The sequence below is a fragment of the Danio rerio genome, chromosome 13 (genome assembly GCF_052040795.2).
Source record: "Danio rerio strain M-AB ecotype USA chromosome 13, GRCz13ab, whole genome shotgun sequence".
NCBI classification, from domain to species: Eukaryota; Metazoa; Chordata; class Actinopteri; order Cypriniformes; family Danionidae; genus Danio; species Danio rerio.
The window spans coordinates 50,505,525-50,516,046 of NC_141033.1; positions in this window are offsets into that span (position 1 = coordinate 50,505,525).

Consider the following 10,522-nt stretch of genomic DNA (forward strand, 5'->3'; position numbering starts at 1 on the left):
ACACTCGTGCACATGTTTTAAAACATGTTAAACTTGTAAAACTCACTCTTGATCACGTCTGATGATGATTGATCCTATCAAACTGAACAGACCTTTTATTCCCGGTTGCTTTGCGCTCGTCCTGTCTTGTCGATATGAGTATATGCATTACTATGGAGACATGTTAATGCGCAGCTGTCAATCAATATTGGTGGGCGGAGGGACCGCACTCCTACGTAAAGTTGCAGTCGATCAGATAACTGCTCCAATTGGTCCGCCGTTTATATGTTGTTAAATTTGAAAAAAAAAGGACTGGGTGTGTTTATTTCACCCCAATATGACAATATATAAACTATACTTACACACATGTCTGTCCAAACAGCTTGAAAAGTAGATTTTTCACCATAGGTGCCCTTTAATAAGTCTAAGTAAACATACTGGTGAAACTTTACTCTGTCTGCATTTTGAATAGTTAAGTTTGTGTAGGTACTTATTCAAAAAAAAAGTCATTAGTTTGTGAAAAGTGCCTGTAATGTTGTCGTTTTCACACAACCTTCTAGTGTCATTCACAAATCCTCTTCTCATGGGATTGTGAAGTCTCCATCATATGCATTTTTCCTGTGCATGTTATATAGGATATATTGTAATTATATATAACAGCATACTAACAATGTAAATAATTACTGCTTATTTTTGAATTAATTGCTTTGCAGGTGCGACGGTGGTGGAGTGGATAGCACGATCACCTCACAACAAGAAGGTCGCTGGTTTGAACTTCGGCTGGGTTCATTGGCATTTCTTTGTGGAGTTTGCATGTTCTCCCCGTGTTGGTGTGGGTTTCCTCCGGGTGCTCTGGTTTCCCCCACAAGTCCAAAGACATGCGCAGTTTGATAAGTCGGGAGCGCTGTAATACGAGAGAGCGAATCTCTGCTCACGCGCCGGTTTCCTTTGTTCATGGACAAAACTGCTTGCGAGCTCTCAAAACACTGGCTGCTCACGTGCGAATGATCCGCTCTCGCTCCGTCGGACTCCTTTAGTGCTTTTGCTCTCCAGAGATGCTTCAGCATACTGTAGTATTAAGAATAGTGAACTGATAAAATGAAATACAGTGTAGATTTACTACAGTAAAGTGTGTTGAATTGTAGAAAAATATACCCTATCTTGAAAAAAAAAAAAAATGAAGCACTGGGTAGTTTTTTGTAATACACTTTTTTTGTTACCATAGCAACTGTAGTATTACCACAACAGAGTAATTGAAGTGTTTACAAAACACCGTACAGCAGACACTAGTTCACTTTATTTTAGTGGTAAAATGGGATTGATAGTGGGATATTTTTGAAGAGTGAATAGTACAGTAAGCTATAATACCTAATCAAGTTTTTGCCTATTTTCTGTCACAGTTACATTTCTGCTTGCCAGAATGAACAAATATTTTGGCTAGAAATTGCAACAGACATGGGGAAGGAGGAAAGTTTTTGTAAAACTTTGGGAAAACCTAAGGGATAAGTTTGTTAAACCAACAAAAAGAGGCCCCCAAAAACATCTTCAATGATAATGATTATCTTTTTATTCGTCTGATTTTACTTAGTTTTTTTGGACCGCCCCCTTTCATTTAAAAAAAATATCTCAATGGTGAACGTGTCAAGTATAAAAGGCTTAATCTGTTTCGTGAGTTGTGCGATGCGGTGCCATGTGAAAGTATAAACCTGCATTAAGATGTTTGTTTTTTTCTGTAGTTCAATGGTGCATTTAACCTGACTTTAGTACTGTTCAATTTAAATAACTTTATTTTACCCCTAATTTTGTGCTTTTACATTTTCTCTGTTTTTGATATTGCAATATAGGTCTTTAATTTAATGCTTAATTGGTCTTAAAAAGGTCGTAAAAGGTCTTAAATTTGACATTATGATATCTGCAGAGACCCTAATATTGGGTAAGCTAAAATTGTCTATGGATGCTTCCCAGTGATGGTTTTCAGCTGGAAGGGCATGCGCTGTGTAAAACATGTGCTGGATTAGTTTGGGGTTCATTCCGCTGTGGCGATCCTAGATTAATAAAGGGAATAAGCCAAAAAGAAACCTGTGTTTTGCAATGTTAAAGGAATATCAGGGTTAAAAGTAGGTGGAGAAGACAAGTAGAAAGGGGTAGAAATTCCCAAATATGTCTTTACATTTTTCCGAATTCAGCGAGTATTTGAGATAAAAATGAAATGAAATGTTCTGATTTTTTTTTTTTGTTTTATATAATTCTTAACAAATGACAAATATTTAATTGGCAAAGGGGAGCAAGCTGTGTCTTCCATCCTAAACCAAATAGAGTTTTAGTCCTCTTACTACACCAGCTTATCATATTTTATTTGGGCTGCCCAAATAATATAGTGTTTTGATAGAACAACAAAATTCAATGTATTCATTTATGTTTAAAATGTTATTATCATGCCACAAGGGGGCATCGTCAACCGAACAGTAAGTTCTTCAGACCAGTGGATGTAATGCTCTTCATCTTGATTTATTGACATCTGTTAACTTGTTCATCTAAAGCAGGGGTGTCAAACTCAATTCCTGGAGGGCCGAAGCCCTGCACAGTTTAGTTCCAACCCTGCTCCAACACACTTACCTGTAGGTTTCAAACAAGCCTGAAGGACTCAATTAGTTTGATCAGGTGTGTTTAATTAGGGTTGGAACTAAACTGTGCAGAGCTGCGGCCCTTTTGGAACTGAGTTTGACACCTGTGATCTAAAGCATGGATGTCCAAACTTGGTCCTGGAGGGCCGATGTCCTGGAGAGTTTAGCTCCAGCCCTAATCAAACACGCCTAAACCAGCTAATCAATCTCTTACTATTTATGCAAGAAACTTTTTTGCAAGTGTGTTGAAACAAGTTGGAGCTAAAATGAGCATGACACCGGCCCTCCAGGATTGAGTTTGGACACCCCTGATCTAAAGTAAGTTCATATCTGCTGCAAGTAGCTGTAGAACAAACACAAAATACTCATCTTTTCTTTTTAATCTGCTTCTCTCTAGCAAGGTACGTCTCTGTACATTCATTCAGCCTCAGTATTTCGGTACTGTTGATCTAAAACTAAGACAAAATGTATGTATAGCGTATTCTCCTTACAAAATAACAGCTACAAATGCATAACACTCTGCTAATCCGTGAACTTTGAGTCTTAAATCAAGAAACATGACAAACAAACACAACCATACCGTGACCACTGCTAAACACGGGCAAGATAGCGATCTACTTTTCCAATGGCAAACATGTGCTTTTACTGATGCATGATGGCTTTCCCCTTTAGTGTGTAATCTAGTCCACAATAATGACTGCTCTTCACACACACACACACACACACACACACACACACACACGGGTCACTGCATCTCAAATCAACCACATTTCAGGAACATTGCTGGCTCATTTTTTTCTCAAGGAACACAAACAAATACTCACGCATGATAGAAAATGTTGTCATAGCTGTAAATTTATTGAGGAATTCTCTGATTTGTAGAAGAGGTCAACATGAAGAATTTGACCTGAGATTTAGAGTCACACTTCAGGGGTTTTAACATGAATTTAGAAAGACGCTGCATTGTGTTATTTTTACAGTGAGTTGAAGATCTGTTAGTGAAATCTGTAGTCTTTAGCAGTGCTTATTGCTTTATATCCTTATAGTGATGAATGAAAATGTCTTCTGTTTCACTGATCTATTTTTGGTCACGTCAGTATATGCTATATACAATCACCGGCCACTTTATTAGGTACACCTATCCAACTGCTTGTTAACGCAAATTTCTAATCAGCCAATCACATGGCAGCAACTCAATGCATTTAGGCATAGACATGATCATCTGTCAAGATGATCTGCTGTAGTTCAAACTGAGAAGGAAGAAAGGTGATTTAGGTGACTTTAAACATGGCATGGTTATTGATGCCAGACAGGCTGGTCTGAGTATTTCAGAAACTGCTTGTCTACTGGGATTTTCACGCACAACCAACTCTAGGGTTTACAGAGAATGGCCTGAACAAGAGAAAATATCCAGTGAGCGGCAGTTCTGTCGGCGCAAATGCCTTGTTGATGTTAGAGGAGAATGGCCAGACTGGTTCTAGCTGACAGAAAGGCAACAGTAACTCAAATAAGCACTCGAGGTCTGCAGAAGAGCATCTCTGAACACACAACAGGTCCAACCTTGAGGCAGATGGGCTACAGCAGCAGAAGACCTCACCGGGTGCCACTCCTGTCAGCTAAGAACAGGAAACTGAGGCTGCAATTCACACAGGCTTACCAAAACTAGACAATAGAAGATTGGAGAAACATTGCCTGGGCTTATGAGTCCTAATTTCTGCTCTGACATTCAGATGGTCGGGTTAGAATTGGGCGTCAACTACATGAAAGCATGGATCCATCCTGCCTTGTATCAACGGTTCAGGCTGGTGGTGTAATGGTGTGGGGGACATTTTTTTGGGGGGCGATTAGTACCAAATGAGCGTCGTGTCAGCCCACAGCCTACCTGAGTATTGTTGCTGAACATGTCCATCCCTTTATGACAACAGTGTACCCATCTTCTGATGACTGCTTCCAGCGGGATAACACGCAATGTCATAAAGCGTGAATCATCTCTTAATTTTGATATGATATTTTTTTAGCAAATGCACAGGATGTGCACCATTGGGTGTTATGTTTTCATAAAAACTTTAATAAATAAAGTTAAAAAAAAAAAAGATTTGTAATGAGCATTCCCATGCAAATGTTTAGGCTTTTGTTTTATACTTTTTTTAAATATTAAAAAATGACAAAGTAAAGCCAATAATTTTTGTTCCATACAGAGCAACTCTTATTCATTTGATGAGCCTCATTTCTTTTGGATTGTGCATTTTAATTCAAAGAATTTCTACAAATCACAATCACATTGTTCACATCCAAAACACTTTTTTTATTTTCCTCTTTTAAAATCTAAAGAAATGTTAATGGATTGATCATTTTCTGATCCCATAGTTGTGCAGAATGTTTCATTGCAGAGAAGAGTAGCATGAAAGTCTCCATCTGTTTTCTGCAGGATGAGGAAGGCCACTTTGGTTTGGAGCGACATGAGGGTGAGTAAATGATTCCTTTCAGTTCAGTGTTTGCTTTATCTGTTCTTCCCTCAAATTGTCTGTTTATTGCTTGTAGTGAAGGTCTTTGGTCCTTCAGTTTCCTCTGGCAAATCTCACTGTACTTAAAACCTTTTGAAAGCTTCGGTCTGCGGATTGAGATTAGAGATGTTTTCACAGTAATTGCTGGGATTTTACAGTTGAAGTGTGTTGTCATTTCACTGAACATGTGCTTCTGGAAGCTTGTGGTTCTTTTGATCTCCTTATTGCAAGTTAAATGAGAGAGAGAGAGAGAGAGAGAGAGAGAGAGAGAGAGAGAGAGAAAGAGAGAGAGGTAGGCTGGGAAACCACATGTGGTCAACATTACTTTTTCTCTTTCTAGCAAACACATAATTGAAAAACACACAGATGAATGCTCTTTAATTTCCTGATTATTATTGTTCCTGGGATTCCTGCCATTTTTAAGGTCGTGTTACTGCACATGTTATGATCCTCTTGATTTGAGAGAGAATACCTGCTTGTAATCCAAAGATTTTATTTATTTATTTTAGGAATGTCAAATGATTAATCATTCAATATAAATGTGTGTATTTGTGACTTCTATTTTAGAAATTGTTTATATTTAATTTTTCATGGCTGAATAACAGCATCAACAACATATATATATATATATACAGTTGAAGTCAGAATTATTAACCCCCCTTTGATTTTTATTTTCTTTTTAAAACATTTCCTAAATAATGTTATACAGCGCAAGGAAATTTTCACAGTATGTCTGATAATATTTTTTCGTCTGGAAAAAATCGTATTTGTTTTATTTCCGCTAGAATAAAAGCAGTTATTAATTTTTTAAAAGCCATTTTAAGGACAAAATTATTAGCTCCTTTAAGTTAGATTTATTCCTGATAGTCTACAGAACAAAACATCGTTATACAATAACTTGCCTTATTATCCTAACCTGCATAGTTACCCTAATTAACCTAGTTAAGCCTTGAAATGTCATTTTAATCTGTATAGAAGTGTCTTGAAAAATATCCAGTCAAATATTATTTACTGTCATCATGACAAATATAAAAGAAATCAGTTATTAGAAATGAATTATTAAAACTATTATGATTAGAAATGTGTTGAAATAATCTTCTTTGCGTTAAACAGAAATTGGGGGAAAAATAAACAAGGGTGCTAATAATTCAGGAGGGCTCATAATTCTGACTTTAACTGTATGGATGTGTGTGTATATATATATATAATGACAAAAATTCTTTTGTTTTCAATGGGGGAAAAATAGGTTAATTACTGCATAAATATTCGTTATTACCGCAAAACCCTCTCAAAATTAGAAGCTAAATATTATTACACAAACAAAATTAATGGGTGTCACAGTGGCTGAGTGGTTAGCACTGTCACCGCACAGCAAAAAGGTCGCTGGTTTGAGTCCCGGCTGGGTCAGTTGGAATTTCTATGTGGAGTTTGTATGTTCTCCCAGTGTTGGCGTGGGTTTCATGTGGGTGCTCCGGTTTCCCCCAAAGTCCAAACACAGGCGCTATAGGTGAATTGGATAAACGAAATTGTCCGTAGTGTATGAATGTGTGTTTGAAAGAGTGTGTATAGGTGTTTCCCAGTACGGGGTTGCGGCTGGAAGGGCATCCACTGTGTAAAACATATGTTTGAATAATTGGTGGTTCATTCCACTGTGGCGATGTCTGAAATAGAGACTAATCCAAAGGAGAATGAATGAATGAATTTGATGTAAGCTATTGGAAAAAAAGTTTACTTTATGGACATTCGTCCCTATTTGATCATGAATAAGAGCTGCTACTTCCCAGTATGTGAAGGTTTCCGCATAGGTTTACATTCTAGCTGAACCGTCCCTTTTGAGAATAAATGAGCCAAATTAGCATGTGGAATGTCCTGCATCAAAGCCACATCAGAGATCAAAGAGATGAATAATGCTGCTGTCACTCCACTTTGAGCAATTGATTGTTCATTTGCTGATCGTTCTGTGGAGGATCAAAGAAACCGGTCAAAGAAAAAATAAATCACATTTCTGACTTCAAGAAATGTTAAGCTGAGAGTGTAAAACGGATCATGGTTAATCCATAATTCGTACGGATCAAAACCCACGGTTTGGAACACACGTGACCCGCGGATTAATTCTTTTTGTTTTTTTTACCTGTAGATTTATTCTAAAGTTGTGACGATCACAGAGAAATTGCTTCTCGCGTAATTTCAAACACGTATAAAAGAATTTAAGCTTTTCTGTAAAGTATGATTATGACGGAAGTAGTTGTAGTGGGTTATTTGGGTTTCTTAGGTTATTAAAGGTGTTTTCTGTCACCACTGGTTCAGCCTGCATTAATGCATTCAGTGCTGCACAATTAATCATTAAAAGATCAGGATCTCAACACCCACGCAACATAAATTATAAATGATGGTGACTTTTATATAAAGAGTTCAGATGCAAAACCCTCCAAATCCATATGACCTCTTGTAATGAGCATTTTCTATCAGGCTTCTTTGATTTCATCAAATATCAGGCATTTATTTTATGTAATGCTAATGTTATTAGCTGGTAAATAAAATAACTTTTTTTCATAAATGTCACTTTAGCAATTCTTTGGTTTTTAACAAGGTAAATTTTCTTTTGCGTCAAAAACCAGCTAAATCCACATCTGCTTTTCTTGCAAAAACCTCTAAATCCACCAATTGAGACCAGACTTAGTTAATGTAGAAATAATGTATTTAAAAATCACTAAAGAGCAATTAGAAATTATTTTACCAAACATAAAACACATTACACAGACCACCTGAAATTAAAATATATAAATCTGTCAAGTAAGTGGCGGTTACTGAGAACCTGACTTGGTCTCTCCATACCACTTGTCTTGCGAAGAAAGCGCACCAGCGACTGCACTTTCTGAGAAGGTTGAAAAGAGCACACCTCAGCCAATCAATCCTCACAACTTTTTACAGAGGAGCTGTTGAGAGTGTTCTTACTAATGGCATCTCCCTTTGGTATGAGAATAGCAGTGTGTCTGATAAGAACACCATTAAGAGGATCATAAAGTCAGCTGAAAGGTCTGTTGGAGTCAAAATGACATCTATCGAGGAACTTTACCAACGCCGTTGTCTGTCTAGGGCAAATAACATTTTAGGGGATCCAACCTACCCTGGTCATAGCCTGCTCTCACTCATTTATTTATTTTTTTTTTATTTGCTTGTTTATTTTACAGGGACAATACACTTGACATTGTTATACAAAGATAACCGATGTTGTGTACATAGGGCATATAGCATAAAGCTAATTTGCAGCCCTTGTCCCTGGTTAGGCTTTACATTATAAAAAAGAAAAGAAAAAAAATAATAATAAAAGAAAACCGGCAAGAATAAAACACAATACAGCAAACATGTACAATATTTACAGAGCCATAAACATAAGATGCAAGTCCATATGGATAAAGAGAAATGTAAATGGGACCAACCTGAAAGAGTAATGCTTAATGTTCACATTGCTGTAAAGATTTCAACCATTCTTTCAGCTTTACAGAAAAAACTGGGAGTTCTGATTGTAACTTTAAATGAACAGGCATGGCATTCCATAGATGTGAACCTTTTACTGAAAAGGATGACTGACCCACAGCGGTTCTGCATCTGCGGATTCGACAATTCCCACTTACTGCCCCTCTAGTCTTCGCCCCATCACTACTAAATTTATTCATTAACTCACAAACTACTTTAGGAGCAAGACCATGTATACACTTAAACATGTTTTTTTAAAAACGAAAACTTTAAAAAACTATCAAAACTTAACAAATTGTATTTTTTAAGAATTTGACAATGGTGCCATCTTATTGGTTTCTGATCCATTACTTTTAAAGTTTGTTTGTAAAGAGATATTACAGGCTTAACAACTGACTGGGTTGCTTGACCCCAGATTATTGCACAATAAGACATACGTGAAAATATCATAGCATGCACAAACATTTGCGCTGCTTTAAGAGATATATATGGTCTTATCATACGAAAACAGTTTAAATTTGTCTTAATAGCCTTAGACATTTTCTTGATGTGGGCATCAAACTTAAGCTTCGAGTCTATGATGACACCTATTTAAATTCACTCACTTCCTTAATTTCCTTTTGGTCAATTTGGATTTTAAATGCATTTAGTGCTCTGTTTTTTGAGGAGAAACACATTGAAACTGTTTTGTTGTAATTTAGAGTTAGACAGTTGTCCTTCAGCCAGTGGGAAATACAGACCAGTTGATTAGTTAACATTTCTGCAGCCTTCTGTGAATTTTCTGCTGTTACATAAATAATTGTATCATCAGCATACATTTGACAACCAACCTCCTTGCAACTTTCAGGTAGATCATTTATATACAAACAGAAAAGCAACGGTCCCAAAATTGAGCTCATGCCATCAGGCAGGCGTTACAGAAGTCTGAGGAGCAAATCAGTGCGGTTTCGAGATAGTTTTTATCCTGTCATTATAAGACTTTTAAATAATACCATTTCTTAAGCATTGTTGATAGCTAGTGTTAAAAATAAATAAATTGGTTAAACTAACATAAATTGTTAATATTACAACAAATGGTGAAATAGGTATTTAATTATTAAGTTATTCTCTTCAGAGATTTAAAAAAATGGGTTATATCTTATATAATTATATTTTTTTATATTTCTATGGAATCATAAAAGCTTATTTATCATGTTAGGATTTTATAGTGTTTTTATAGTGATGTTTTTTATGTTCTTGTTGGGTCTGTTGCAACGTAATTTCGTTCTGCATTACAATTCTATTGTGATGATTTGAATGACATAAATACAGGAAACTGGAAACTGAAACTGGAAACTTCTTTCCGCTGTGGTAAACCAAGAAAAAAGCTGAAGGAAAATGAATGACTGAAATCTGTCAAGTAAGTGCATTAATCATTAACATCATAACTGACATTAATTAAATCTGAAAAATCTGTTGTCTATTCTGATATTTGGGATTTCAATTTAATGCAAGTAGAACATTGTAAACATTGTAAGCTGAGCTTGGTAGATTTAAATAATGTAGTGTAAAAACATGGTGAAACATCAATATCTGTGCATTGTCCATTGATATAAAAAGTTTATCAGACGTACAGGTAATATAAAGTAATATAAATAATGTTTAGTTTTATACATTATATTTATCTTTTAAAAATAGCTTAAATTAGCAAATAAACACAAGGTAGGCCTACTGGGCTAAAGGAGATGCCTCTCAGACAATTTTAGAAGCTGTCATTCATTCATTCTCAAGGTCTTGGTCTCTTGTTTGTCCTCATAGCATCTTTGCGGGATAAAAGAACAGCATCTTAACTCTGTCTTTCGTGAGAGCGAGTTGCCGTTTAATGTATAGTAAATCAGATTTAAATAATGTAGTGTAAAAACATGGTGAAACATCAATATCTGTGCATTGTCCATTATT